Raw genomic sequence first — 25,913 nt, 5'->3', positions numbered from 1 at the left:
CTCAATTCAACACTTTCTAAGGGGCAGCTCCTGTTAGAAGGTTACCACCCTTCTCTAGAATTGGAGGAGCTAACCATCCCATGAAATCTTCACCTATGCAAGAGAGGTTCAAGTGGCCAAGGCTTGGAAAAATATCAAATTCCTTTCTAGGCGAGCTGCACTGGTCAAGTGAGGATGGTTCCTTTGGTCCAGAGCTGTGATGTTGGGATTTCTCTTGTCTAGCCTATGCAAGAGTATTTCAAAGCTAGTTTCTTTTTTGCTATCTCTCTTTATGTGAGTGTTGATAATAGTCTTATGTCATTTGGGTCTCTCATCATGCACTTAGACAAGGTTTCTGTCTAGTCATGGTTTGTCAATTTTTCTATATAAATTCATATATCACAGCTGCTATGTATCGAGTTCTCTATTGTAATAGTGTTTGTTATGGATCAATGGTATCAAGAATGTTCTCCTTTAGTCATGTTTTGTTGCCAGTTTTTTATATCATCAGACTAGATATGTAAAATTTCTGTGTTAATTACTATAAAGGGAAAGTACCATAGCTCTCACTTCACCTATTAAAAAAATATTTACTAGTTATATTAAAATATGCCAAATGTGTTGAGCATTAATTTTATCACTGGTTACAAACTTACAGACTGCTTGCAAGTTACAATGAATCATGTAGCCCGCCCTGCATTGAAATCACGCAAATGCCATTGTCTATAATTAGGTGAAGTTGAACGACCAGGAGCAGGGTTATCAAAGGGGGATTGAGGTCAGATGGCAATTGAACCAAAAGAAAAGGTTGCCCCTTCTTTCATATTGTTCAAAGGCATCTAGAAGCACAGCATTCTTTTGAGTTACAGAGCTATCTTCATTTTTGAAGTCATATCTTTACAGTTTACACCCAGCAGGATCCCCTACAATTCTATGGGGCAGCACCTACCTTTACGTGTTTGTATGCCCATAGAATTGTAGGTGGGGGGGGGGCTTGTATTCACTAATGAATGAAGCGAGCTCAATGATGTATATAAAGAAATGATGGTCAAACGCTTCCACTGGTCCCTATGCTTCTACCCTCACTACAGGTGGTGCTTGCTCTTCCTTTCCTGTTGCCATAGTATGCAATGCTGGTTCAGATGTGCCAGGATCTAGGTCATATGCTGGTGGATCACCAAGGTGAATTGACTATGGAGAGGTATTCGGACAAGGTGATGCTTCTAGAAATGGAACTCAATCTACGACTTTGGATCTGTATATGAATAATGACTCTCTCCACCGTAGCTTCTGACTGTGATATTGTTGGCTCTGAAAAAACCGTGGGATCGAGTATAGAGTAGTAGGGTGAGTTTCAAGTCAACCAGACTTGGGACTGGTTTTACTGGGCAAGCAAAAATTGGGACTACCACTATGGAGTATTGATCCGTTGTGGGTGAATATTCGGGTTAAGTGTTTGCTTTTGATGGATCAACAAGGGATCTGTTCGAATTCGATTTCCATAAGGCCCTACTATTCTAAGGGGTGTGCCTATGTGATTCCTTCTGGGAGATTGTAAATAAGTTGGAAAAGGTCATGTACTGATCCGTGCACCTGGAGGGTGGCAACTAAGCTATCCCAACGACAGTTCAAGCAAAGGCTCAAGCTGATGTTCATGTTAGAATAACGGCGAGTGAGAGCTTTTCGTAGACCCTGACGTCCAAGGATATCTATGTGCCCTGGGACAAGTTGATGATGTACAACAGATAATTGTGTGGAGGTAGCATATCAAGATCATCACCATCAGTGGAGGTAGAGCCCAAGGTAAAGGCTTAAGTAGTAGCTAGTCACAGATTCGGAGCCTGCCCCAGAGCCATTTAAGGTATCCGTAGCCCCGATTTCAGTGCCCACATTTGGTCGTTTACTCCATTGAATCATAATCTACGTTACCCAGGGACGCGTCCCCGGTTTTGTTTCAGCCGTCCCCATCCCGAGGACGTCCCGGGGACAGGGGACTCCTAGGGGACATCCCCATGAATTCTGCATATAGACAATTAATTCTATAAGAAATTTGACATTTACTCTCAATTTAACACAAATTTGCCATAAGAACTCTACTAGTTCTTATATGTTAAGGTTCTATAATGGATATGTGCATGTTTTATTTTAAATTTCCCTATATATTTTAATTTTCCCTACTTTTATGTAGCTGTCCCCTTTGCCATCCCCTAGCTGTCCCCAAAATTGACAAAAAAAATCACCGTCCCGGAAACGCGTACCCCGGTCCCCTGCCGTTCCCATCCCGGAAACGCGGGGTAACATAGATCATAATCAGATCCTCTAGTCACAGTTTCATTGCCCATCTAAGATTAACTTGTAGGTCCAGTTTAAGGCACAGATACAGATTTGGATGTGGAGCTATCAGTAGCAGATTATCTAGTTGCAGTTCAATAGCCCGTTTTTTCACCACCATTAGAATTCCCTCCCACCCTGCATAGGGCACAGAAACAGCCCATAGAATTGAAGGGGGCAGTAGCAGAGTCAGCAGTGTTCCATGGGGACGTGTCCCCCCCAAAACAACTCGCATCCCCTATTGGCGGGCATTTCCAGGACTTGGGGACTTGTGGGAAACAGACGTCCCCCCACAGCAACACCACCTCCACTACCTCTGCCGGGGATGCCGCCAGGTCACTTGCTATATGGCACATGCCATTACATACTATTGGCAAATTGCAACCTTTAACTTCGTGAAAACTAGTTGGCCTTACAGGAGGCACTCACAGAGATGTTATATTGCAGGTGTTGCCTTGAAGACTTCAATTCCCCTCTATTTTTATATCAGCACCACCCCCCACCCCTCAACCACCGCTGTCTCCTCACTGTCCCCAAATTTAGGCCCTTGGTACTCCAGCCCCCCATCAAGAAACTCCATGGAACTCTGCTCTCCACCAAATAATACAATTGCATTTAATGGATAAAAGAGGTCATTGATACATATTTATGAATTCATTCATAAACAAATAGAAAATTAGAAAACAGACCATTCATTGGGTGTTGTTAAATATTTGTAAATAAATTAAAAAAGCTTATATTTGTGACAGTCACATATAGTCATATCACAAGTCACATATTTGTCCACTCTTGAGGAATACTGGTTGTACAAATGTATAATTTTATTTTAAAATGTAACATGGCAGCTGAGCAACATAAACATTAGGGAGGATCTCATTCATGATTTTTAAGAAGTTTCCTGGATGATTGAGTTGTATTTAGTTTGTTGAAAAAATAAATTTCTAGGTTAAGATTGTTGCTTGGAAGAGTGCACATCGGCCTCACCTTGAAAAAACTGATTGTTTTACATCTCTTTTCAACTGTTGCTAGGTCATGTTGTGTTCAGGAAAGGCCTTTTGGAGGATCAAACTAAACTTCTTATTAATGAAATACCAGGATCTACAAAACCTTCTAAATTGCATGCTTTCTTGGGCACACCTGGCTCTATAACAGATTTTAACAAAAAGTAGCAGATATCTTGTTACAATTGAAGAACTCTTACAAAGATCATATGTTTTTCTCAACAGCAGTGCAACGTGCAAAGACCTGAATTGGTAGTTACAGTTTAGAGAGTTTGTATGGACTTCTGTCCTAGGGCACAATTCTAAGACAAAACGTTGTTCCGATTTTTATGCCCAGTTAAACTGCTTTGATAAAAAGAATGAAAAAATAGGATGTTAATTTAAAGGATGAAAGTAAAAGATAAAAGTAGAAATTATAGGGATACGAATTAAAGTAAGAAAAATTGCAGTCGGAAAACTAAGAGTTTGACCGCTTACCTTGAGTTCTTGCTAAGGCACTTCAAGTAGATGGTTGCTTACTAAACCTTGTTAAGTTCTTGAAAAATGTAGTTGTACTAGTTTTCTATGATAACAACTAAATTATGAAAGCATTGGCAAAAATAGGTTTGAATTGGCTTAGCATGAAAATTGCAAATAAAGCATTTTTTAACCAAGTTTGGAAGAGGCTTGAAATAGGTAATGTAGGGCACTAAAGAAATTTGATTGCATTGCAGAGTCTCCAAAACATCAGATGAGCAGTTTGGTATTTATTTGGTCAAATGCAAACATTGCTTCAACATACAAATAGTATAACTAACGATGAAAAATACATAATTTACATTGCTAGTATTGTTCAAATGGTGTTGTGTTGTTGTGTTGTTGCAAAACAACACCTTTTGATTTGTAAAAATTCTTTGATTATATCTTTTGCATAAATAGTCCACTGGAGCTAACAGAGGCTATAAATTGCGGATATGAGTGGGACTATGCACACATTGAAGGATCATAATTGAAGAGCTAACGAAAAGGGCATATTTTTGGGTAACTTCTAGACTTGACACATGCATTACTGAGTCCATATTTCAAGGGAGTTTAGATGATTTGCAAAGTTTGCAAAAATTCACATTAATGTCATTGTCATCAGCAGAACTAGTAAATAGCCCAAGCAAGGTGAACACAAAGCACATTGCAAAAAGTTACGAAGGGACCAAGGAATGAACTTCAACAAGGGAAAAACACAATGCACGTGAGGAAAAGAGTGACCCCCAAACAAGGTGCCAAACTAGAGGCTACATGGGGACACCAAAACAAGCCAAGCAAAAAGAAGCGACGTCTCCAGAGGCTTAATGCTCAAGCAGTTTTAGAATTTGGTTTTGCTTTGTGCATACACGCTCACAAACCAATTTCACATCATATGGGCACAACGATATACACTTTGTAAGAAGAAATGTATTAGCTTCATGATTTTGTATACAAAGTAGAGGACAAAGCAAGAACAACTTTGACATACATAAATAGAGAAAACAGTAGAGTCTATTAGAAATACTGTAGTAGCTTTGAAGGCTCACAACCCAATTGTAAGTTTAAGAACCACTAGTTTTTTTCTCTTTCACACACCTGATTTTGACGGTGAAGATTTAAACATGGGCAATACATGGAATGCATAGACCACCAAGCCTATACCATGTTTCAGTTCCACTTTGTGGTTGCTTCCATCCACCTCACCTCTTTACTTGAAAACAAACTATATGAGAAGAAAATTATGCAATTTAACTTATGAGTGTTTCAATTGAATTGAGCTCATAATTGGGAGGAATCCCACCCTTTCTATGTTCACCTCAACAGAGGAAAGTATATGCACAACAGCCAAAGCAAATCATGTGATGCAATCAATGAGATTGCAAATTGTTGGTTCAGTGCACATGCACAAGAGACTTTGCAAAATGTCATGAGTGATAACATTGGGACTAGATATAAGAAACCATCATGGACTATTGACTTAGATGAATAGCATGAAGCCTTAAACACTCAAGCATCCAACGCAAAAAATCTGGATTAAATGATTATCAAATCTGGATTAATAGATTATCACTAGAGGATCACTATTATGCAAAATTCTCAATGTGTTTCAGATAAATTGGCATGCCAATCACCTCTTGTAGGTTGCAGAAGAAGTAAGACTTCTAATTGAATGTAATCAAGTTATATAAGATGTATTAAATGATATTACCACATAAATGATATCAAGTACAAGTTCATAGATCAACATTGGTGTCCATTTTTTCTGGATTGGAGGTGCATGTGAAAGATCTCAAAGATATGATCCCTATGATCACACAGTTGGAGTTTGAACAGAACGATTTTTGTAAACAGTGTGGGTATGAAAAATTCTAATATGCATACAGGTTAGCAACAAGAGTCTGTAAAGCAGTATCACACCAAAAAATGACCAGGCTTGTTTTTAGGACTGTTAGCATTTTCATTGTACCTTGTGGTATAACCAAAGTTGGACTACTCGAGCTCAGGAAAAACTCGCCAAGCCCAAACAACTTGACTCAGCAAAAACTCAGCAACTTAAAAAATTGCTTAAATTTCGTTAGAAACATATGTTTTGCAAAATTTGATTAGAAGATCCAATGAGTACATAAAATAAACAAGCTTTGTCCCATTGTATTTAATTGATTTGAATGTAAATTGGATACAAAATGGCATCCTCATGTGGAATGTTGATGGAAAATAGAAAACTATTTCTGAAAAATTAAAAGTAAATAGTATATCAAAACATTTTACATCTTCCTCTTCCCTGCTCTAGTGAAAACTAGGGGAGAGGTAGAACTAGAGGGTCTAATCCTAGGAGTCTGATGTGGCTCCTCTCCCTCACTTGGCATGACAAGCTATGACTCGACCTCATTCTGGATATAGATGTTGGTGACAATGACCCCTCCTCAGCCTAATCGATGTCATCCAATCCCAAATCTCCTGCTGCACCCTCATCCAATGCATGCCTCTCCAAATCATAGATCTCATCCTTAGTAAACAATAGACGTTGCTCATCCTGCCTTGCCCAATCACTGTAAAAGCCTATCTAATCAACATCAATCATATCACCTAATATTTCCTTTACTTTTCTTGTGCGCAGCCGAAAGTCATTGCACAAAGACAAGGTCATTGAGGCATTTCTAAGCTAATTTGTTCCTCAACTTCATGTGGATGGCCTCAAAGAAGCTCCAATTGTGCTCACAGCTGGATGCACTACACGGTCGGCATAAGATGCAGAGGGCAAATCTTTAGAGATTTGAGGTATTTCCACCCCAATTTGTCCACCGAGACTCTACAAAATAAGATATTAAGAAGTTAGAAAGAAAAGTCAAAACATATTTTATCAAATTATCAGTAGTTCTAAACTTGTAAATTTGAAAATTTGTAACTTGTAAGATGCATTTGAAAGAATCCAAATTTAATACTTGGTGTTTGAGCAATTCTTTCTCTCTTAGCCAGCTTTGAAGAAAAGGGCATACCCCTTGCTTCCCTATAACTATGCAATTCATTGACAATAAGATCTCTCACCTCAACCTGGAGTGTCATTCTCTGAATGCATGTAATGATGCCCTCCATAACCTCTCCATTGGAATCTGAGAAAGTATCTAAGTAGAAAAAGCAGAGTTGAGAAAGTACGTTGTTGCATAGATGGTTTGGTAGAGTTGATTGTTCCACCTATCAATAATCTCCCATATGGGATCAAATTTGAGGCGGTCCCCTTGTAATAATTTTTAATTGACTCCTTGGACCTATCCATGGCCTCATAAAGATACCCCATTAGGGTTTGAGCACCATCTACCAAGCGAAGAACTCTAACAAAGGGCTCCAAAACCTACAATTTAAAAAATAAAGTTATAAATTTATAATGAGAGACAAATTAAAAATAAAAACAATGTGAATTTAAATTCGAAGTTTTAAAGTTACCTTCACAATCTTTGTAGCTCTATGTACAAAAAGGTTGTCGAAGACTATGCATGCAACCCTCTCTCCTTTAGGATTCTTCACATAAGATGTTTATCCATGCTTGACTCACAATCATTTGATTCAAAGCCATCAATGAACCAAGAATACTTGGCAATGTTAAGAAAATCGTTGTGAACCTTGTGATGCCTAATCTTACCAACTCTTTTCCTTGGGTGTGATCTCTAATCAAATAAAAAACCCAAGGGTTGTAGATAAATTTTGTGATGCTCCTTACATCATCTACAATCAGTGTCACCCCATCAAGTTTTCCTATGTCCTCCAAAAGAAGGTCAAAGACATGTGTTGCACAAGGTGACCAAAAAAGTGTCCTATGTTTCTCTTAGAGGATTCTCCCAATCGCCACATATGCTATTGCATTATCAATTATTATTTGCACTGCATTTTCTATTCCCACCTCCATGACAACTTCTTCCAACACTTCGGCATATTTGACTTTGTTGGAGGCATCCATCAATTTCCAAAAACCACCTCATTTTTGCAAGCTAACAAAAAATTAATAATGGTGCAGTTTTTCCCATCTGTCCACCCATCAGAAAGAATATTGCAGCCATATTCCCTTGACCTATTAGTTGCATTCACAAGCAACCTACAAGTGCAAAGTAGAATTAAGTACACAATTTTAATTTTTAAACAAAAAATAGCCTAAATTCAATATAAATTATTATAAGTATTGTTGATGTGTTTTTTATGCACATACGAACACAAAATAAAATACCAAGGTATCTTATCCTCTCTTGAACAAAATTATTCGAATGCTAAAGATTTGCCTGAGGATTAATCGAAATAACTCCAAGGTTCTTGTATGTAGGGTCTCTACGTGTGGATAAGCTCTGTTGGTATGATGTGATTATGCTGGATTCACAAAGGGACTTATGTTTGATTGCTTGAACACTTAATTTGCTGGAACTTGATCATCTAATATTTCAATTGGGCGATACTCTTTGTCCTAGACTAACTTGAATTGGAAAAATGGCAAAAGACGAAGGGGTTGAGAGAATCTATTTTAATCCTAAGAATGTAGGAAGATGAGTGAATGATTAGATGGAATCCTACTATGTGAGGTCTCACCATCAAAATGAACAATTTGACACAAGCTCAATGAAATCTTCTAAGGACTTTCAAAGATGTTCGAACCAATACTACCAAACATCGATCACCATTCAAGTTAATGCATAAACAATGAGTGTAGGACGATTTGAGGTTAAGCTCATGTTATTCCATTTGACCACACAAGGCACACTAACAATCAGTAAGAGGCTAGTGGGATGGATAAAACGGATTCCACATGAATACATTCAACTTCTTCCATTCAATTTAATCAACATGAAAATAAATTGAGAAGTGGAACCATTAGGCTTGTTGAAATAACAAATTTCACCATAACTTCAATGAAAAGAGTATCTCATTTACAAGTCATACCAACAATTCTTCCCTCCCCTAATCTACTTCTATTCTATCCTCTATTCTATTCTTATTCACTAATTATTTGCTACCCACTATTCTAGAACTATTAACCTTTACAAATGAAGAGCAAGAGCTTTATATAGAGAGCTCTTTACATTTCAATGGCTAGGATTTCAGGATGAAAACCCTAATTAGGGTTTTGTTATAACAAACTCCTTTAGCCAATGAGAAAATTACATTTAGTTTATGTGGACCAATGAATGTCAAGGGTAAGTACATCGGAGTTTGTGTCTTCGTGCATAAGTGTGGTTCATCGAATCTGGTCATTCTGATGTGGAGCATTTCTGATTGGAAAAAGTGACTAGGATGCCACCTTGTCCTATACTCGTGTTCTGGGATGACCTTGGTTGATCTTCCATCGTCCTTGATGTACTTGATGAACCTTTCCTTGACTCTCTTGTGTTTGATGAAGCTTCCTCTTTATCTTGTATAGTGGTGGTAGGAAGTCATGGTCAAGTCACTCCTCTGGTAGCTCATATCGCCTCGAAATGTTTGTATGATCTCTCTTCTGACATCTTGTGATTTCTCCATGTGATAGAATGAGGACCTTGAGGATAGCTTGTTCTATTGCTTGAACACTTGAAGTCTTTCAACTTAGAAGCACTTTGAGTCTTCTTCCATGCACTTGAAGTGTCCTTGATGATGATGATGAAGCTTGAAGAGATCCTCTATGTCCTTGCCCAATCTCCCTCCGACTTGATCTTGTTGATTTGTAAAACAAACAAAAGATGGTGTTAAGTACATGATATATTCATGGCATTTCTCACTCCAAACTATCAACAAGAAAACACTTAAATCAATTTTGCTTGAAGTTGGGAGGAAAGGGCACACTTTTTGAGCAATTTGCTCCTGTACCTTTGGAAGGGACATGAGTGATTCTAAGAAATGCATCAAATTTAGACAGAAATTGATCAAGGCTTGCTCAATTCATATGATTTTTAGGAAACTGATGATGTTGCAAGGTTTAAATCATCCTTAAAGAGGCTTCCAAGACATTTCTCTTATGACTTTATGCAAGGTACCTTCTCTCAACACAATGCGCTCTTGTACCTTTGGAAGGTGCATGCCTCTAAGAAATTCAATCCTGTCCTTTGGCAAGGTACAGGAGCGAATTGGCCTTCTTAGCTCAATTCATGCTTGAACTTGATCCTCATTGCTTTGCTCCTTGATTTCAACCCCTCTCCTAACCAATTTGACCTCTAAAAGGGTTTAGCTTAGGTTCCATAGCAAGGTACAGGGCTTTTCAGGAGAATTCGCTCCTTTACCTTTGGAAGGTACATGAGCGAACTAGGAGATATTCTTAGTTTTCTCACCTCTTTGATGAAAGCGCACTTAATCCTTAAGATTTGTATGAAGCTTAGAATGTAGAAAAGCTTAGGTCACCTTCAAGGAAGCTCTCAACACAATTTCATTAGCAAAACACTCTCTTCAAGAAATTTTGCTCCTGCGCCCTTGGAAGGGACATGAGCGAATTTCTTCGTTGTCTCAATTCATACTTCTTTTCCTTTCACTTCACCTCAGTTGTCTCAATTCATACTTCTTTTCCTTTCACTTCACCTCAATCTTGATTTTTGAATCCTTCCTTCATCACAAACATGTCAATTTGTCTTTAAACCTGCTCAAAAAAAGATCTATTCAATGATTTAAGTGAGGCAGAAGGTCCCCTCAAAGAGGTTCGCTTCTATACCCTTGGAGGGGACATGAGCGAATTAGGAGCATTAGGCTTGGATTTGAATCAAACACTCACTTTTCACCCTTTCTCATGTTGCTATCACCTTGAATCATGCTTAGGAGTCACCTTAAGCTTTGCTTGCTTAAAATTTGGGGTCAAACATCTAGTCTTGACAAATTCGCTTGTGTACCTTTGGAAGGTACATGACCCCTAGTGAAATTCGCTCCTGTCCCTCTAAGAGGTACAGGAGCGAATTTGGCAAAATTGCACAAATTCTTTACATTTTCATCATCAACTTCATTTCAACTTACTTTCAAAGGCATACATGAATCAATTCCCTTTCAATCAAGGCCTAGGAACATAATTTTGACCCAAGTAAGAAGCAAGAAGGGAAGTCTAGGAAAATTCGCTCTTGTCCTCCTGAGAGGTACAGGAGCGAATTTGGCTCTTGTGCTCAAATTCTTAATTTCTCCTTCAAATTTTAAGTCCAAATTTGCTCAAATTCATCCCCCAAGGTGAGTTCAAGTTAGTCCTTCTCCAATCAATGCCCTAGAGTGAGATTTTCATCCAAAATATGAGCAAAAGGGGAGTCTAAGAAGAATTCGCTCCTATACCCTTGGGAGGGACAGGAGCGAATTTGATGTTCTAGCTCAAATTCCCATCTCTTTGTCAAATTTCCAAGTCTAATTTTCATGGTCAGACTCCTCCAAAGTGGGAATGAATGAATTTTGCATCAAACAAGGCCTAGCAATGAAGTATTCCATCCAAATTGGAGCAAAGATCTCTCACCTGAAAAATTTGCTCTTGTCCCCCTGAGAGGTACAGGAGCAAATTTGGTCTTTCTATCAAAATTCTTCATTCTCCATGATCAAAATTCATTCAAATTCATCTCAAAGAGAACACCTAGCTCGATTTCACCTTAGATGAGGGTTTAAAGCAAGAGCTTGGCTTGATCTTAAGGCAAAAGAGGCTCTTCAAGGGATTCGCTCTTGTCCTCCTGAGAGGTACAAGAGCAAATTTGATACTTTCAATCAAATTCCTCTTCAATTTGCCAAACATTCAAGTTTAGACCTAGTCATTAGGCACCTACAAAGGATAAATATGTCCATTTCACATCAATCGAAGCCTACAAGAAAAGAACTTCATCAAACTAAGGCAAGAATTCCCTCATGTGGAGAATTCGCTCTAGTCCCTCAAAGAGGTACAAAGGCGAATCTCTCTCTCTTCTTCAAATTGCCTTCTGTTACCTTCATTTTCTTCCTCAAGCTTTGTGATTGCAGACGATCTTTGCTTCATCATTCATCAACCATGACAAATTCAAATCCTAAAGGGGCTCATGATGACCTCTTCTCTAAAAGCTCATTCCTTGATTCATATCCTTGAATGACTCCAATTCAAATCTCTCAAGCAAGACCTTGCTAAGACTTATCCACCTAGACTCCTGACAAGATGCCATGACTCTCTCATATTCTCAGTCAAAGCTTAAACCTAAAACAAGTCCTAGGGTGACCAAGAGGAGGCCTTCAGAAAGGAACCCTAATGTACCTGACCTGGGCCACTCACTAACTCATCCTATCCTAATGAGCCCTCTGGCAACTCTTCAATGCAAGGATTAATAGCAAAGACCTAAACGACCAAGCTAAGAAAACTAACCCTAAATTTATAAAAAAAAAAGGAGGGGTCCCCATTTGCAATGGGGCGATGTGTGAATACGTCACAACAAGTATAATTATCAAAAAAATTAAATTAACTAACCTCCCACTCAAGTCTTTGCGAGAAGGTGTCTTGTAGCCTTTTCCAGCAACTATCAATGTAGTAACTAAATTCTCCCAATAAGGATTACTAACCACATTGAAAGGGATGTTGTCAAAGTACCAAAAATCAACACATGCAATGTCTGCATGCTCATGCACCTCCATGTTCCACCCAGTTGCTTCCAATGATGGTTGTGTTCCAAGTGTCTTTTTGGATACAAAAAAATTATGTGCCATGTGGGTAGGCACTAGTGTTGGCATTCTACTAGAAGTAGATGAAGTGGTGGTGGTGGTAGTGGATTTGTTTAGGATAGATGGACCACAAAAAGAGCCTACTATGCCCTAAAGTGCATCTTCATCTGATTCAAGATTGATTGGAGCAACTTGATTAGCAGCTATGGATACTGCCATGGCTGCCTTTGCCCTTTCCATTTGCAATTTTTTCTCTTCTGCGGCTACAAGTAGGGCATTCATTTTTCTCTTTATTTCTTCAATGGTCCTAGGACAACCCCCGGCACCATGATGAGTAATGTCTGCATGATGGTATTTGAGGCAGTTTATGCCTCCATGATATACGTTTTCATATCTAATGCAAAAAACTAACCCAGTTTTCGGTCCTTGATAGCCATATTTCCAAGCAGGGTCTATAGCTCCTACAAGATGAGTGCCTACAAACAATGGTGGCAGCACTAATGGGATGAAGCCTAAGGCTGAACCAGATGCAGAACTATTTACCTAAATTAACCTACACATGCAAAATAAAAGCACAACTTGTTAATTTTTTAATAAAAATAATTAAAAACAGCCTAAATTAGTTTAAATTAAATTCAAATAGGTTAAGTTTAAATCAGTAAAAATTTAATCTAATCTAAAAATTCTAAACATTTTCTTCAAAAAAAAAAAGGATTCAAACAAAACAAATAAGTTGGGTACGAAAAAAATAGTGAAAACACAGAAAAAAATTAACAAAACAGGGCCATGAATCTTGATTTGTGGAATTTAAATCTATTTAGACTACTTAGTATTAGCATTGGTGATTTTTTTAAACCTAGATGCAACAAAAATGAAGGAAAATGTTTTAAAAATACAAACAAAAATCAAAATCAAAATACCTACCTGCGATTCCAATTTGCCTTCAAAATTCTCCAAAAAATCTTTTCTGATCTTCTCTCCTCAATGAAAATCATTGCAAATGGTGTGCTTGATGGTTGGGAGGGTTTATTACTTGCATTGGACAGAAAAAAGGACCAAGAATGAAAATGGAATGACCTTTTCATCAGCTGCGGACTTTAATTTCTAAGTGGATGAGTTTCTGGCACAGACTGGCCGAGTTTTGGCCAAAAATTCTGTGAGATTTTGCCAAAACTCGCAAGTTTTTGGCATATTTACTCGTCGTGCAAAAGAATCAGTGAGTAGTCCTTCAATGGGTATAACACAAAACAGAAAAGCATGTAAGGTGAAACCTCTTCAAATTTGAAGGGAAAGCTCCCTTTAAAGGGTGAAAGAAATAATATAATAAAACCTAGAACTAGAAGGATTTCACCAAGAATGTGATGTAAAAAAGCTTAAACAAAAACCTATATTTTTGTTCTTGGACTAGGGTATAAGCCATAAGGCTATTCAGCACTACCACACTAGACAAGAGATTTTGTGTTTTTTGACTAGCAGTAACACAGAAAACTTAAGTGACAGCTTAACACTCACACTACTCAGCTGAAGAGAAACTAAAGTGTACGAGTCTCACACGGGATTGAATTGATTTTTAAAAAAGACACACAATTTAGTAAAAGGAATAAAGGAATTGTCTACAAAGGCACAATTGCCAACTTTATAGAAACCTGAAATACAAAGCTTGCAAATCTGACAAAGCAAATCTATTTATAGCACACATACACAAGATTTCACAAAAGACTTTGAACAGAAACTTTACCAGCAGACATAGCAAATTATATTGAAAATCTGAAGCTCAAATGGCACTTATTTAATAGTTTTTTTAAAAGGTTGCATGTGATATATTCAAGATAAGTAAGAAGCACCTTGTAGTTATCTTTACACTGAGAGGTGTCTACAGTCACATAATGGATTGAAAACAAAAATCCATGTACATTTTCAGCTTCCTGTTTAAAATTTCCATCCGTCTACCTTTCATATGCCTGTGCAAAGAAACTGAAACAGATTTAATATCTGTCGGGTACGTTACATCTTGTGTGGCAGCAAAATAATAAATTGCAGAGGTTGCAGAATAAGGACTCGCACATCAAAAACCTATTAATGGAAAAGTACAGCCACATTGCATAACTGTTGAATTTCAGACCTCGCCATATTGCATAACCATTAAATTTCAGACCTCACCACATTGCAGAACAGTTGCATACAAATACTGGCCAAAAATAGATAATTCTCACTATAAATTGAAAGCTGGACACTGCAATATGTCATGGTCTACAATTTATCTTCTCGTTCTTTGTTTTCCGCTGTATTTTGTTAATTAGAGCCTCCATTTTTCTATCTGTTATTTCAGTTGTTGATTATGTGGTGGACAAAAATTTCTCATCTGTTTCTTTTGTCATTGTAAGATATTGTAAGATATCCAATTTTTTCAGATTTCCACCAGTAGATTTCAATGTAGGATCCAAATGAAATGACAAAATGGATGGGATTTTGAAACAGCAATGATGATTTATAAAATAAAGAGGGATTAAAAGAATGAGATTTTGAAACAACAATGGTGATATACAGATTAAAGAGGGATTAAAATACATATAGGTTTATATGTTGCCGAGAAGAATGATTGATAAGATTCAATTTAGAGTTTGGTTATATGGTCCAAACATAAGAGGTCTATTCATATTTTTAAAGAAAATAGAAGTTGATGTTGTCGTGCATGCTGACATCCGCCATGGGACTTAATGACAAATCATATTACCTTTTCTTGTTTCTTGTTGGACAAGTCTCTATGCACTTTAGGAGAAATGGTAGGCTCAGAACTTTGCAAACAGAATCAATATTTTTCTTTTAGAACCTTGTTAATTACCGGCTGCAAAAATTTTCGATGTTTAATCTTCATCTTTAATCATTTATGTAAACAATACAAACAAAAGAAACTGAAAAAAATTCTGTATAAGAGATAATAATAGTAATGTCTTCACCTTTATCTGCAGTGAAATTGTACCATTAACCAAAACTCTATTATTACATTTTTTAAGGATCATCTTTTTAATTGTTTTTTGTTTCAATACCAACCAGTTGTAAAAAGTATAAGCAAATTACGGTACTATTTCTGCATTCGTTGTTTACAAATATGATATAACTTGTTTCATTCATCAATGGAGAAAAAGAGTACGAGGCTTACTCAGTATTATTCGTCAAATGAATAAAAGTAGATAAACGAATCTCAGCCAAATTTTGAATGTGTAATTTGATAATTTTGTAGGCAGATTATAACTCTATTTGGAATTAAATGTGATCTAGGATGGCCTCTCTTTATCCATGGAAAAATCTCTCAAAACAGAAAGGCAATGGAGTTCATTTTGTAACAAGGTATAACTGCAACCATTTAAGGGAAATGCTATTGAATCTCAGTAGACAGTCTTTATAAGGATTTTCTCTAGCACCGTATATAGGTAGATATCCATTTCTTTCTTCAACAATTCCAGTCTAGTCATCACTTCTATAAATATATTCACATCTTTACATCTCTATGTATTTTGAATATAGGTGGTCAAAATTGTAAAACCCATAATATATTTGTTATTTAATATATAATCAGAATTTTCGAAGTTTGGAATATTTCAGATAATTTATAACATATTTAATATAATCATATTACTTAGATATTTATAAGATAATTATGCTACCTAATGTCATATTCAAAGTCTGAAATAGCACCCATTTTAAGATAACTATGCTACTTAATGTCATATTCAGAGTCTGAATAGTACCAGTATGAAATATTATCCATGAAACAGAATTTTTTATGTACATCTGCACCTAAAATAACATTTTCAGTCTATGGCAATGAAGCAAAAATATTTTCAGATGCTAAACCTGAAACTTTTGTATGCTCGCATTTAGAAGCATTTTAAGATATTTTATATGTTAAATCTGAAATTTTAGATGCTTAAATTTAAAAGATTTTTTATATTTGAGTTTTTTCTAGTCAACGAAGAATTTTGTGATTGTTTTTAGTTTAAATTGTGTATAATCTTAATAGATATTTCAGATCACATGGACAAATACATTACTAACCTTATGTTTGGTTGTTTATCATGTGATAGATTGGTAACCAACTCTAGTTTTGACCATTTATTTGTTGATCATTTGGTCATTTTGATGGACTAACAGAACCATACAATTTACACAACATTTATTTATTTGTCATAATAGTCTATCATGAGTATAGTTCAAAGTAATCATGATAGTGTAGGCGTGAGTATTAGTGTGTAGATCATTCAAATAATTATTTTGTGGTGAAAGAGAGTTATCTTTTAATTGCCAAAGTTGAAGTAAAAAATGATATCTCTCGGCATAATTTACATAGTTTTTTAAAATATAGGTATGCTAGTAACTAGAAATAGTTTGCTTGCAACTCAAAGCAAGCTTAAAGCACAAATTAGTCCACAAATTTAATACCTAAGCAAAACAATCTTCAAATAGATTTTCAATAAGAATAACTACAAAAAAAATAGATTTTCTGGAAGATCATGAAAAAATGTCTTCAAATAGATGATCTTGAAGCTCCTCCCAAAATAGTTGCTCTAAAATTGACAAAAACAAAAAGTAAATCCAACCGAATATAGTGGCAGTTAAAAATAAATACTTTAGAGCACTCCTGAATACTGCCCATCTACAGCAGCATTTGTATTCTCTAACCTTTGCATCTCTCATTGAAGTCCCGAACTTGTGATCTGTTAGGTGTTGGCATTAAATATAGCTGAATAATTTGGATCTCTAAAGAACATTGCTCTGTGTGATCAATGTATTGATCTCTGTCACCTCCTCTTCACCATCCAGCATTTTCCTGGCAAAAACTCATACTGTACTTACTCCTGATCAACTTGGATTTCATTCTCATCAAAAAAATACAAGAGAGGAATGTCACCAAGGAAGTTTTTCCCATTGCCCTGTTTCAATCAAACTTGTCTTAGGTCTCCTAATTTGGTGATAGCCTCTTCATGAAGCCAAATCAAAAACATATATTGATATATCCAAGTGAATGCTTTGTCCTTCGTAAAACTTGCTGCTACCCCCACTTGAGCTAGTTTCATGGGAGCAAGAACAACAGCGAATTTCAATTTTTTCACAAGATCTTCATAAGATAGGTGAATAGGGAAAGTGAGAGGTAGAGAGGTAGTGTTAGAAACACGATTGCCGTTGCACCAAAAGATCAACTTATTAATGCTCAATACAACTGTGAGATTTAATGAATCCACGGGAGGCAGTTAAGCCATGTCGCAAACCCAAACACTGCACTACACAACACAAGGAGACCAAGTGCGCACAACTTGCAACAATCCCCCCCCAACGAAAGCGTGGAGTTTGAACCTGTGACTTAGGCTCTAATACCACTTGTTAGAAATACAGTTGTTTTGCACCGAAAGATTGACCTGTTAATGCCTGATACAACCACGAGATTTAATGGGTCAATCTTTTGGTGCAACGACAACCGTGTTTCTAACAAATGGTATTAGATCCTAGGTCACGGGTCCTTGGTCTCCTTGTGTTGTGCAACACAATGCTCAGGTTTGCGACATGGCTTAATGTTGTGCGAATCACACACCCATCCCCATCTTAGACAGGGACCCCCCGGTTTGTGCCTTTCTATCTTTGCGGAAGAGGAAGGGGATATGAAGGGTCAAGTTGGTGAGTGATGGAGTCTGGAATGTCATCTTGATCTTCAAATATCCTGAAATTTGGCTAAGTCTGGAACGTCCTGATCCTAAGATTTGGCTAAGTCTGGAATGTCCTGATCCTGAAATTTGACTAAGTCTAGAAAACTGATGAATCCTCCAAAAACTAGAATTTGCAATATAACTCCTAGAGGTCCGAAACCACTCTCAAACATCCTGAAAGTATATATGGAATATAACTTAAAGTATAAGAAATGTCACTTATACTTAAATGTTATATTCCATAAAATGATCCTTCGGTGAGATCTTGACAAACTCGCCCAAGTGCCCAAGCTCGCACTTCTTGAGGAAAACGTTTAAAATCGCTAAAATGCCCAATTTCGGACCCTAGGGCAAAAAGTTGAAAATGTGAAATGTTGCAAAAAGTGGGTTTAGGTCCGAATTTCACTTAAAATGCCCAATTTCGAACCCTGGGGCAAAAGGTTGAAAATGTGAAATGTTGCAAAAAGTGGGTTTAGGTCCGAATTTCATTTAAAAGGCCCAATTTCGGACCCTGGGGCAAAAACTGGAAAAGGTTCAAATGTTGCAAAAAGCCCCCAGAGGTCCGAATTTCACTTAAGTCCTCCAATTTCGGACCCTGGGGCTAAAATGTGAAAAGGTTCAAAAGTTGCCAAAAGCCCCTAGAGGTCCGAATTTCACTTAAGTTGCCCAATTTCGGACCCTGGGGCCAAAATTCAAAGTTTTGTCTAAATTTGCAAAAAGCGATAGAGGTTCGAAGTTTGCAAGATTGGCCAAGAGGTCCGAAGTTTTTTTTAAAAACTTGCAAAAAGGTGTTCACAGTCTGAAATTCGTCGAATTTGCGAAAATAGGGCTAAGCATCCGAAAATTACAAAACGTCCAAGTGGTCCGAAATTCTTCGAAATTTGCGAGATAAACAAATGGTCTGAAAATGCCTTTGGGCACCAAAACGCTAAAACTCCGAATTCGCAAAGCACGTTTAATGCTCTGAAATTTGCAAAAACTTACAAAGGGTCCGAAGTTTTCTTTAAGTTGCAAGAAGTGTTCAATGGTCCGAAAATTACCCTTCAGCTGGAATAAACTGTTTACCTCACTGGGTAAACAGGAAGAATACAGAAACTGAACAGCAATGCATAATGCAAATACCAAAGAAGTACCAGAATAAGCTTACCTCATTGGGTAAACAGGAAGAATATAGAAACTGAACAGCAATGCACAATGCAAATACCAAAGAAGTACCAGAATAAGCTTTCCATTAATGTCAAGAGATGTTCATATTATATTCTGTCGTCAACATTACATGTCATCCAACACCCGGAGGTGGTACAATATATGACAGCCGAAGGGGTGCGACACAACCGTCGCGACTCCAACTACCTACCCGTCGGCTAACTGACTATCAATAATTAACATTACTAAACTATACATTTTTTCCGGTAACATCATCCCCCCAAAAAAATAAGTCGTCTCCGACGACTAACAACAAAATGGAGACAATGCATATATACACCCAAAACAAAGTCAAGGAGGGGGCTGAGGAAGCGTCCCTGAAGTCGAAGGCTGGGACGCTGGTGTCTGGGCCGCTAGGCAGGCGCGGAGGTCATAAACCTGCTGTGTGCGTGCTGCCACGTCCCGCTCCACCACCAACACCTTCTCCAAAGCCGTCTTCACCATATGCGCAGCTTCCAGCAACTCCTTCGCCTTGGTATCCGCGGACTCTGTCATACCAACCAACTGAGTCTGCAACAAACCCCGCTCTGCAGTGACAGCATCCAACTCCTGCTGCACAAGGCTCCGCACACTCTGCTCTTCCGACAGGCGGATGTCAACCGCAACCTTCTCTGCACGGGCTGTCTCAAGTTGTGCTAACAACTGCGTCCTCTCGGCTGCCCAGGAAGCCTGCTGTCTGGCCTCGCGGACCGCAGACTCATGCTGCATCTGCCGCAGTGCATAGTAGGCATCCCTGTAAACCTGCTCAATCTGTCGGACGAGAGTAGTCACCCTGGCCTCCACGACGGGCTGAGGCACACTCCAAGCCTCAAGCATTGCATCTGTCTGAATAGCTGGCCACCCCTGTGACTCAAAGCATGCAGCAAAAGCTGTCGAACAGCCTAACCGCATAAACTGGAGGACCTGCTCTAATTCCTCCACAACCTGCTGCAAAGCCCGTGTCTGAGCCGTTGCCACCACTCGCCGACCCCTCGTCACCATATCTGCTAAGTAAGCCTCAATGTCCTCCCCATCCTGCCCCTGGATAGCAGGGACGACTTCTCCTATCTCATGCCCTACTGCTGGTACCGGTGTCTCGCCCGATGAATCCTCCAAGTCTACCACCTCCGCCAGAGGCTCTCGTCGGGGTGAGAATACAGCAGCTCCTACTGGTGGCATCACCATCATCTGAAATCGCCGGGTCAGCCAAGTCCCCATAGCCTCCACCGATGGGTCCGTACTGAACACCTCCGGGCCTCTCTCCACCTCTAAAATTTGTCTCTCCAGGGGCTCCTCCAATAAAGAGGCAGACACAGTCACTACTGCCTCGGATCCCACAACGTCCAATCGCACCTGAGGCTCTGCGTCGACCCCCTCCTTGTGCTCCTCCTCTGCCACTACATGCTGCGGTGATCCACACGACTCCACCATGCCTTCTGTACGTGCCTCTATGGCCGGAGGCGGTCCCGCGGGTGGCGCACTAGCCTGCGGAGGTGGTACGATGGAAGGTGATGCCACCTGCTGCATGGGCCCAAGTGCAACGGGCGTGCGGCCCTCCCCAAAAGCTGGAATCGACGTGCCTCCCACTCCCGCGGATGACCTCACAAGTGTGCCAAGTGGTAGTGAGGGTGGCGCAAACAAGACTTGCTCCCCCGCGGGCTCCATCCTCTCCTCTTCTGTCGCCCTACTGCTACTATCATCTGCCGAATCCTCTTCCTCCAAAGCCTCTTCGCTACTGGAAGTCTCTCTTCCACTATCAGGTTCGGCCGAGGGGGTCTCTACTATCCTTTTCCGTTTCGCGGAAGAATGACCAATGTCAAGGTGTCTCCAATGCATGATAGGAGGCTCACCGTCTGCCAATGGTTTCTGCGGTTGTATCTCCAATTCTGCCTCCGGTACTACTTCTCGCGTGGCCTCCAAAAACAATCCAATGGCATAGTGGGGCATGTAAAACGTGCGATGCTCCATCATCAAGAACTCGCACATCCGCTCTGATAACAATGTAGCCCAATCATACACAACGCCATTCAGAAGTCCATTCATCAATATGATCTGTGGGAGAGCGATGTCCGATGCCCTAGCAGACCCCGTCAACCTGCTCTTGATGACGTCCATTATGCATCGCCAATGGCCCTCTGCAACAAAAGACCTACGCATCCCACGGTTTTTCGTGGCATCAACAATGCTCTCCAATTCTGCTGTGGTCAAGTCTCGGGATACTCGTTTAATCCAATATTCTTTTTCCTCCCGCATCATCTTCTTAGCTTTCAATTCCACTTTCTTGCCATGTACTCCTGGAATGCCAAACACTCTCGTAAAATCTGCCGGTTTGAAGGATACCGTGATATCCTTCCCAAGGTACTCAAAAGTACTAGTCCGTGAATGGCTATCAAAGGTATCAACCATGAATCGTAATGCTCCCTCATACTCATGAATAGCAAACACAGGCATTCGGATGGCCCACTCCACTCCTGCTTTCCGAAGGCTCTTCTTCACCAAATCATCATCTGGTGTATCCTGCCACCACTTCCTGCATTCGGACCCATTCAATCCCTCAAAGGTGATATGCTGTGGGGTCAATGCGTTCTTCCCTCGTGCTGCATGCTGCTGTGGTGCCTTTCTCTTCTGCCTAGCGTGCATTGTGTTACCGGCTATGCGAACACCCGAAGGAAGAACTCGCGTATCCTTATTCCTATGGCTGCTATCCTGCAACTGTTTTTTCCAATTTCTTTTACTTGCTGACTCCATTAACTTCTTCCTGATACTTACTTCTTGGTTTTGCCGATGCGAAAAAACCCCTTCGGTACAAGCCTAACTACCTCCTGGCAACTGGGGCCGTGCGGTGGCAAGACTTGAACTCCTTCACGACTCAAGCTTCAAACCAATACACTCCCGGCCAATGGTATACAACCATGCAGCCACTGCAATTGCTCACGCCCAACAAATTTGTTCAGTCGGTATCCACCACTTCAGCTGTCCTTGGGTTGTGTACACGGTGTGGTGAGCCTGCTTTGACCGCACGATGAAATGCCTCGTCCGCACGATGCAACGAAAACTCGTTTTATGCTGGCACACCTCCATTTTTACTTACGGGTTCTCCTCTGTGAATAAACCCCTTCGACTACGTGTTTTCACGGTGTTTTCTTTTTATCCCTCGCGCTGCTTGGCGTTTTGTTCCTTCAGCGATGTTCCCTTCCTTCGGTTTGCGCGGCGTTTTTTTTTTTCTTTTTCGGCCTTCGATGGTGTTCCTTCCCTGGCATCGCATGGTGTTTCCTTTCCCTGCGGTAGTGTCTCCTTCGTGCGATGTGCGGCATGGCGTTTTATCTCCTTTTAAGCGGCCTTCGGTGGTGTGGCGTTTTATCTTTCCACGGGCTTCGATGGCTTCCACCGCACGGTGGCTTCCACCGCACGGTGGTCCCACCGTCAGTGGTTCCACCGCACGGTGGTCCCACCATCGGTGGTTCCACCTCACGGTGGTCCCACCCGTCGGTGGTGCCACCTGCGGTGTCCACCGTACGGTGGCCATTTTTTTATTTTTTTATTTTTTTATTCTACATATATATTTTTTTCAATTTTCTTTTATATATATTTTTTTCAATTTTCTTTTATATACATTTTTCGAATTTTCTAATTTTTAGCCGCGGCTGTCTGACTGGGGGTTCCCGATTCCCTCCGTTCGTGATAGACCTTCAGTTTCGACCCGTTGACTACGTCTGATATCTCCTTCCCATCCAGCATCCATAATTTTATCGCCCCGTTCGTGTTGACCTCACGTATCCGGAAGGGCCCTAACCATCGGACTTTGAATTTCCCCGATTTAATTTTGTTTCGTCCATTATATTTCAAGACTAACTGCCCCGGGGTGAACCTCGCCCGCCGAATGTGTTGGTCGTGCCAATGTTTCCTTCGTTGCTGGGCCACGTCTGTCACCCATTGTGCCATCAGCCTTCGTTCATCGAGTTTGTTTAGGGCATACAGGCGCTCCCTCAGGCTCTCCATATCGCCAAGTTTATTCTCAACAGCAATTCGGAGACTTGGCACCATGAACTCCATCGGTACTACCGCTTCCTGTCCGTACATTAATTGAAATGGTGTCTGGCCCGTCGTTACTTTGTAGGTGGTGCGGTATGCCCATAACACCGACGGTAGTCGCTCCTCCCAATCTTCCTTTTCTACCCCGCACGACTTATAGATGACGGAAACCAGAATCTTGTTGGTCGCCTCCGCTTGACCATTGGCCCTCGGATAATACGGACTGGACAAGGAGTGAAAAATTTTGAATTCTGTCGTAAGGAGTCTCACCACATGGTTCACAAAATGGCCTCCTCTGTCACTGGTTATCTGAAGCGGAATTCCATATCTCGTGATAATTTGTTCATAAATAAATCTGGCTGTACTCACGGCGGTGTTATCAGGTAGGGCCCGTGCTTCGACCCATTTTGTCAAGTATTCCGTAGCTACGACGATGTATGTACATCGCCGCGGTCTGCTAACTTTTAAAGGCCCCACAAAATCAAGCCCCCAACGTTCGAATAACTCCTGTGCCGCTGAAGGGTTTAATGGCATGAAGTCTCGTTTTAGTGGTTTTCCGGCCCTCTGGCATGTATCACAGGACAGCTTCCGACCCATTCTCTGGTGTCGCTGTGTAGCGTCGGCCACCATAGTCCGGCTAACAGTACTTTCCTGGCCGTCGTGTCCGGCCCCATATGACCTCCTGCGGGTCCTTCGTGTGCTTCCTTCAAAATCCCCGGTATCTCTTCCTCCATCACGCATCGGCGGAGTACTTGATCTGTCCCCATTTTGTAAAGGAGTCCATTGATCAGTTGGAACGTTCGGCTCCTCAGAACCAGTTTGCATCGTTCCCCTGGTGGCATGTCCCGAGGGAACTGGGACGTCGATAGGTACTCGCCAATACGAGTGTACCAGGATGGTAAAACCGCAATCCGGAATAAGTGCGCATCGGGGAAATCATCATTCACCCCCTCCGCTCGTTCTCCCGACTTGATTCGTGACAGTTGGTCAGCGATCACATGGCTCTTCCCTGGCCGTACTATAATGTTGAATGTGAATTCTTGCAATAATAACAGCCACCGACTCACCCGTCCTTGAATACTAGGTTTATTCACCAAGTACATCAAAGCTTGGTGGTCTACATAAAAGGTGAAGGGTGTCGCCAACAAATAATGCCGGAACTTCTGTACTGCGTAAATCATGTCGAGCGCTTCCCGTTCAGTTGTACTGTAATTCTTCTCGGCTTTCGAGAGTAGTCTACTGGCGAAGTAGACCGGGTGATCCAACCCATGATCCCCAACTTGTGCTAGTGTTGCACCTATTGCATAGTTGGAGGCGTCGACGTGCACATGAAATTCTCTGTCCCAGTTTGGGTAGGCCAATATTGGTGCCGCCAACAGTCGTGATTTCAATTCCTCGAAGGATTCCGACTGCGCTGTTCCCCATACGTACGGTTCCCCTTTTCTTGTGAGGTTATCCAGGGGGTAAGATATCTGGGAGAAATTTTTTATAAACCTTCGGTAATATCCGATGTGTCCCAAAAAAGATTTTACCCCTGAGACATCCTGTGGGGGTTCCATCTCCACAATCACCCGAACTTTATCCGGGTCTGTTTTAAGTCCCGCTTTACACACTATGTGTCCGAGTAGTCTACCCTGAGGTACCATGAATCTGCATTTCTTAGGGTTCAGTGCGAGTCGTGCCCTCCGGCACCTGTCCATACATTCTCCGAGTGCCTTCAGATGCGTCTCCTCCCCACTGTAGATGGACCAATCATCTAGGAACGCCTTGAAGTTACCCACGGACATCTTATCAAAAATGTGGAGAATTATTTGTTGGAACGTTGCCAGAGCATTGCAGAGACCGAAGGGCATCCGGTTGTAAGCATATACTCCATCCTCCACCACAAATGTCGTCTTCAGCGTATCTTCCTCCGCTATTGATATCTGATTATAGCCGGAAAATCCATCCATAAATGAATAGATTTCATGGCCGGCCACCTCTTCAAGAATAGAGTCCGTGAACGGTATGGGAAATGGATCTTTGATGGTAACTGCATTGAGTCGCCGGAAGTCGACACAAATCCGGATCTCGTTACCATCCTTTTTGAGAGATATTACGATGGGGGATACCCATTCGCTATTCTGCACCCTAAAGATAATCTTGGCCTCCAGCATTCGTTCAATCTCTTTTTGTACTGTTGCAGCATAGTTTTTATTCATCCTGTACGGTCGCTGCCGTACTGGTACTGCGCCTAGTACCAACAGAATACGATGAACACATAACTCCGGTGGGACTCCCTTCAAATCCTTATAAGTCCATGCGAATACATCTTTGTACTCGGTGAAATCTTGAATGCGGCCGTTTTCAGCACTGGGTTCCAGTCATCTCCTACCAGAATGATTTTCTTATCCGTCTCCATACCTAGATTCAAAGGTTTCACCGTCGGTTCTTCATACTTCATGGCCTCCTTGTTTCTAAATTGATGTGCGGGTACGGTGTCCATTGTAGCTTCTCCTTCCTTATACTCCCCGTATTCTGGAGGATATTGATCTGGCTCCTCTCCTTCTCCTTCGACGCTTAATACGTTACAGGAGGGTGAGAACATCTCATAGTCCTCCTG

General features: G+C 40.5%; 1 protein-coding gene across 4 annotated transcripts in view; it reads right to left on the bottom strand.

The window, feature by feature from the left end:
* Positions 1-6,004: 6,004 nt before the first annotated feature.
* The window catches only part of LOC131029434 (pentatricopeptide repeat-containing protein At3g60050), a 53,661-nt gene continuing 33,752 nt past the window's right edge, over positions 6,005-25,913 (bottom strand). The window contains exons 2-3 of one of the 4 annotated variants that reach the window (XM_057959910.1): positions 14,240-14,356; positions 6,005-6,621 (exon numbers count right to left, since the gene is read on the bottom strand). The gene's annotated coding sequence lies outside the window, so the exon portion shown is untranslated. Of the gene's footprint in view, positions 6,622-14,163; positions 14,370-25,913 lie in introns of those variants that run through there. The other 3 variants (XM_057959912.2, XM_057959911.1, XM_057959909.1) reach the window with 3 other exon arrangements.

This window comes from Cryptomeria japonica, chromosome 4 (genome assembly GCF_030272615.1).
Source record: "Cryptomeria japonica chromosome 4, Sugi_1.0, whole genome shotgun sequence".
Lineage (NCBI taxonomy): Eukaryota > Viridiplantae > Streptophyta > Pinopsida > Cupressales > Cupressaceae > Cryptomeria > Cryptomeria japonica.
Note: the sequence above shows the minus strand (reverse complement) of the source record. Positions and strands in the feature narration are given on the sequence as shown.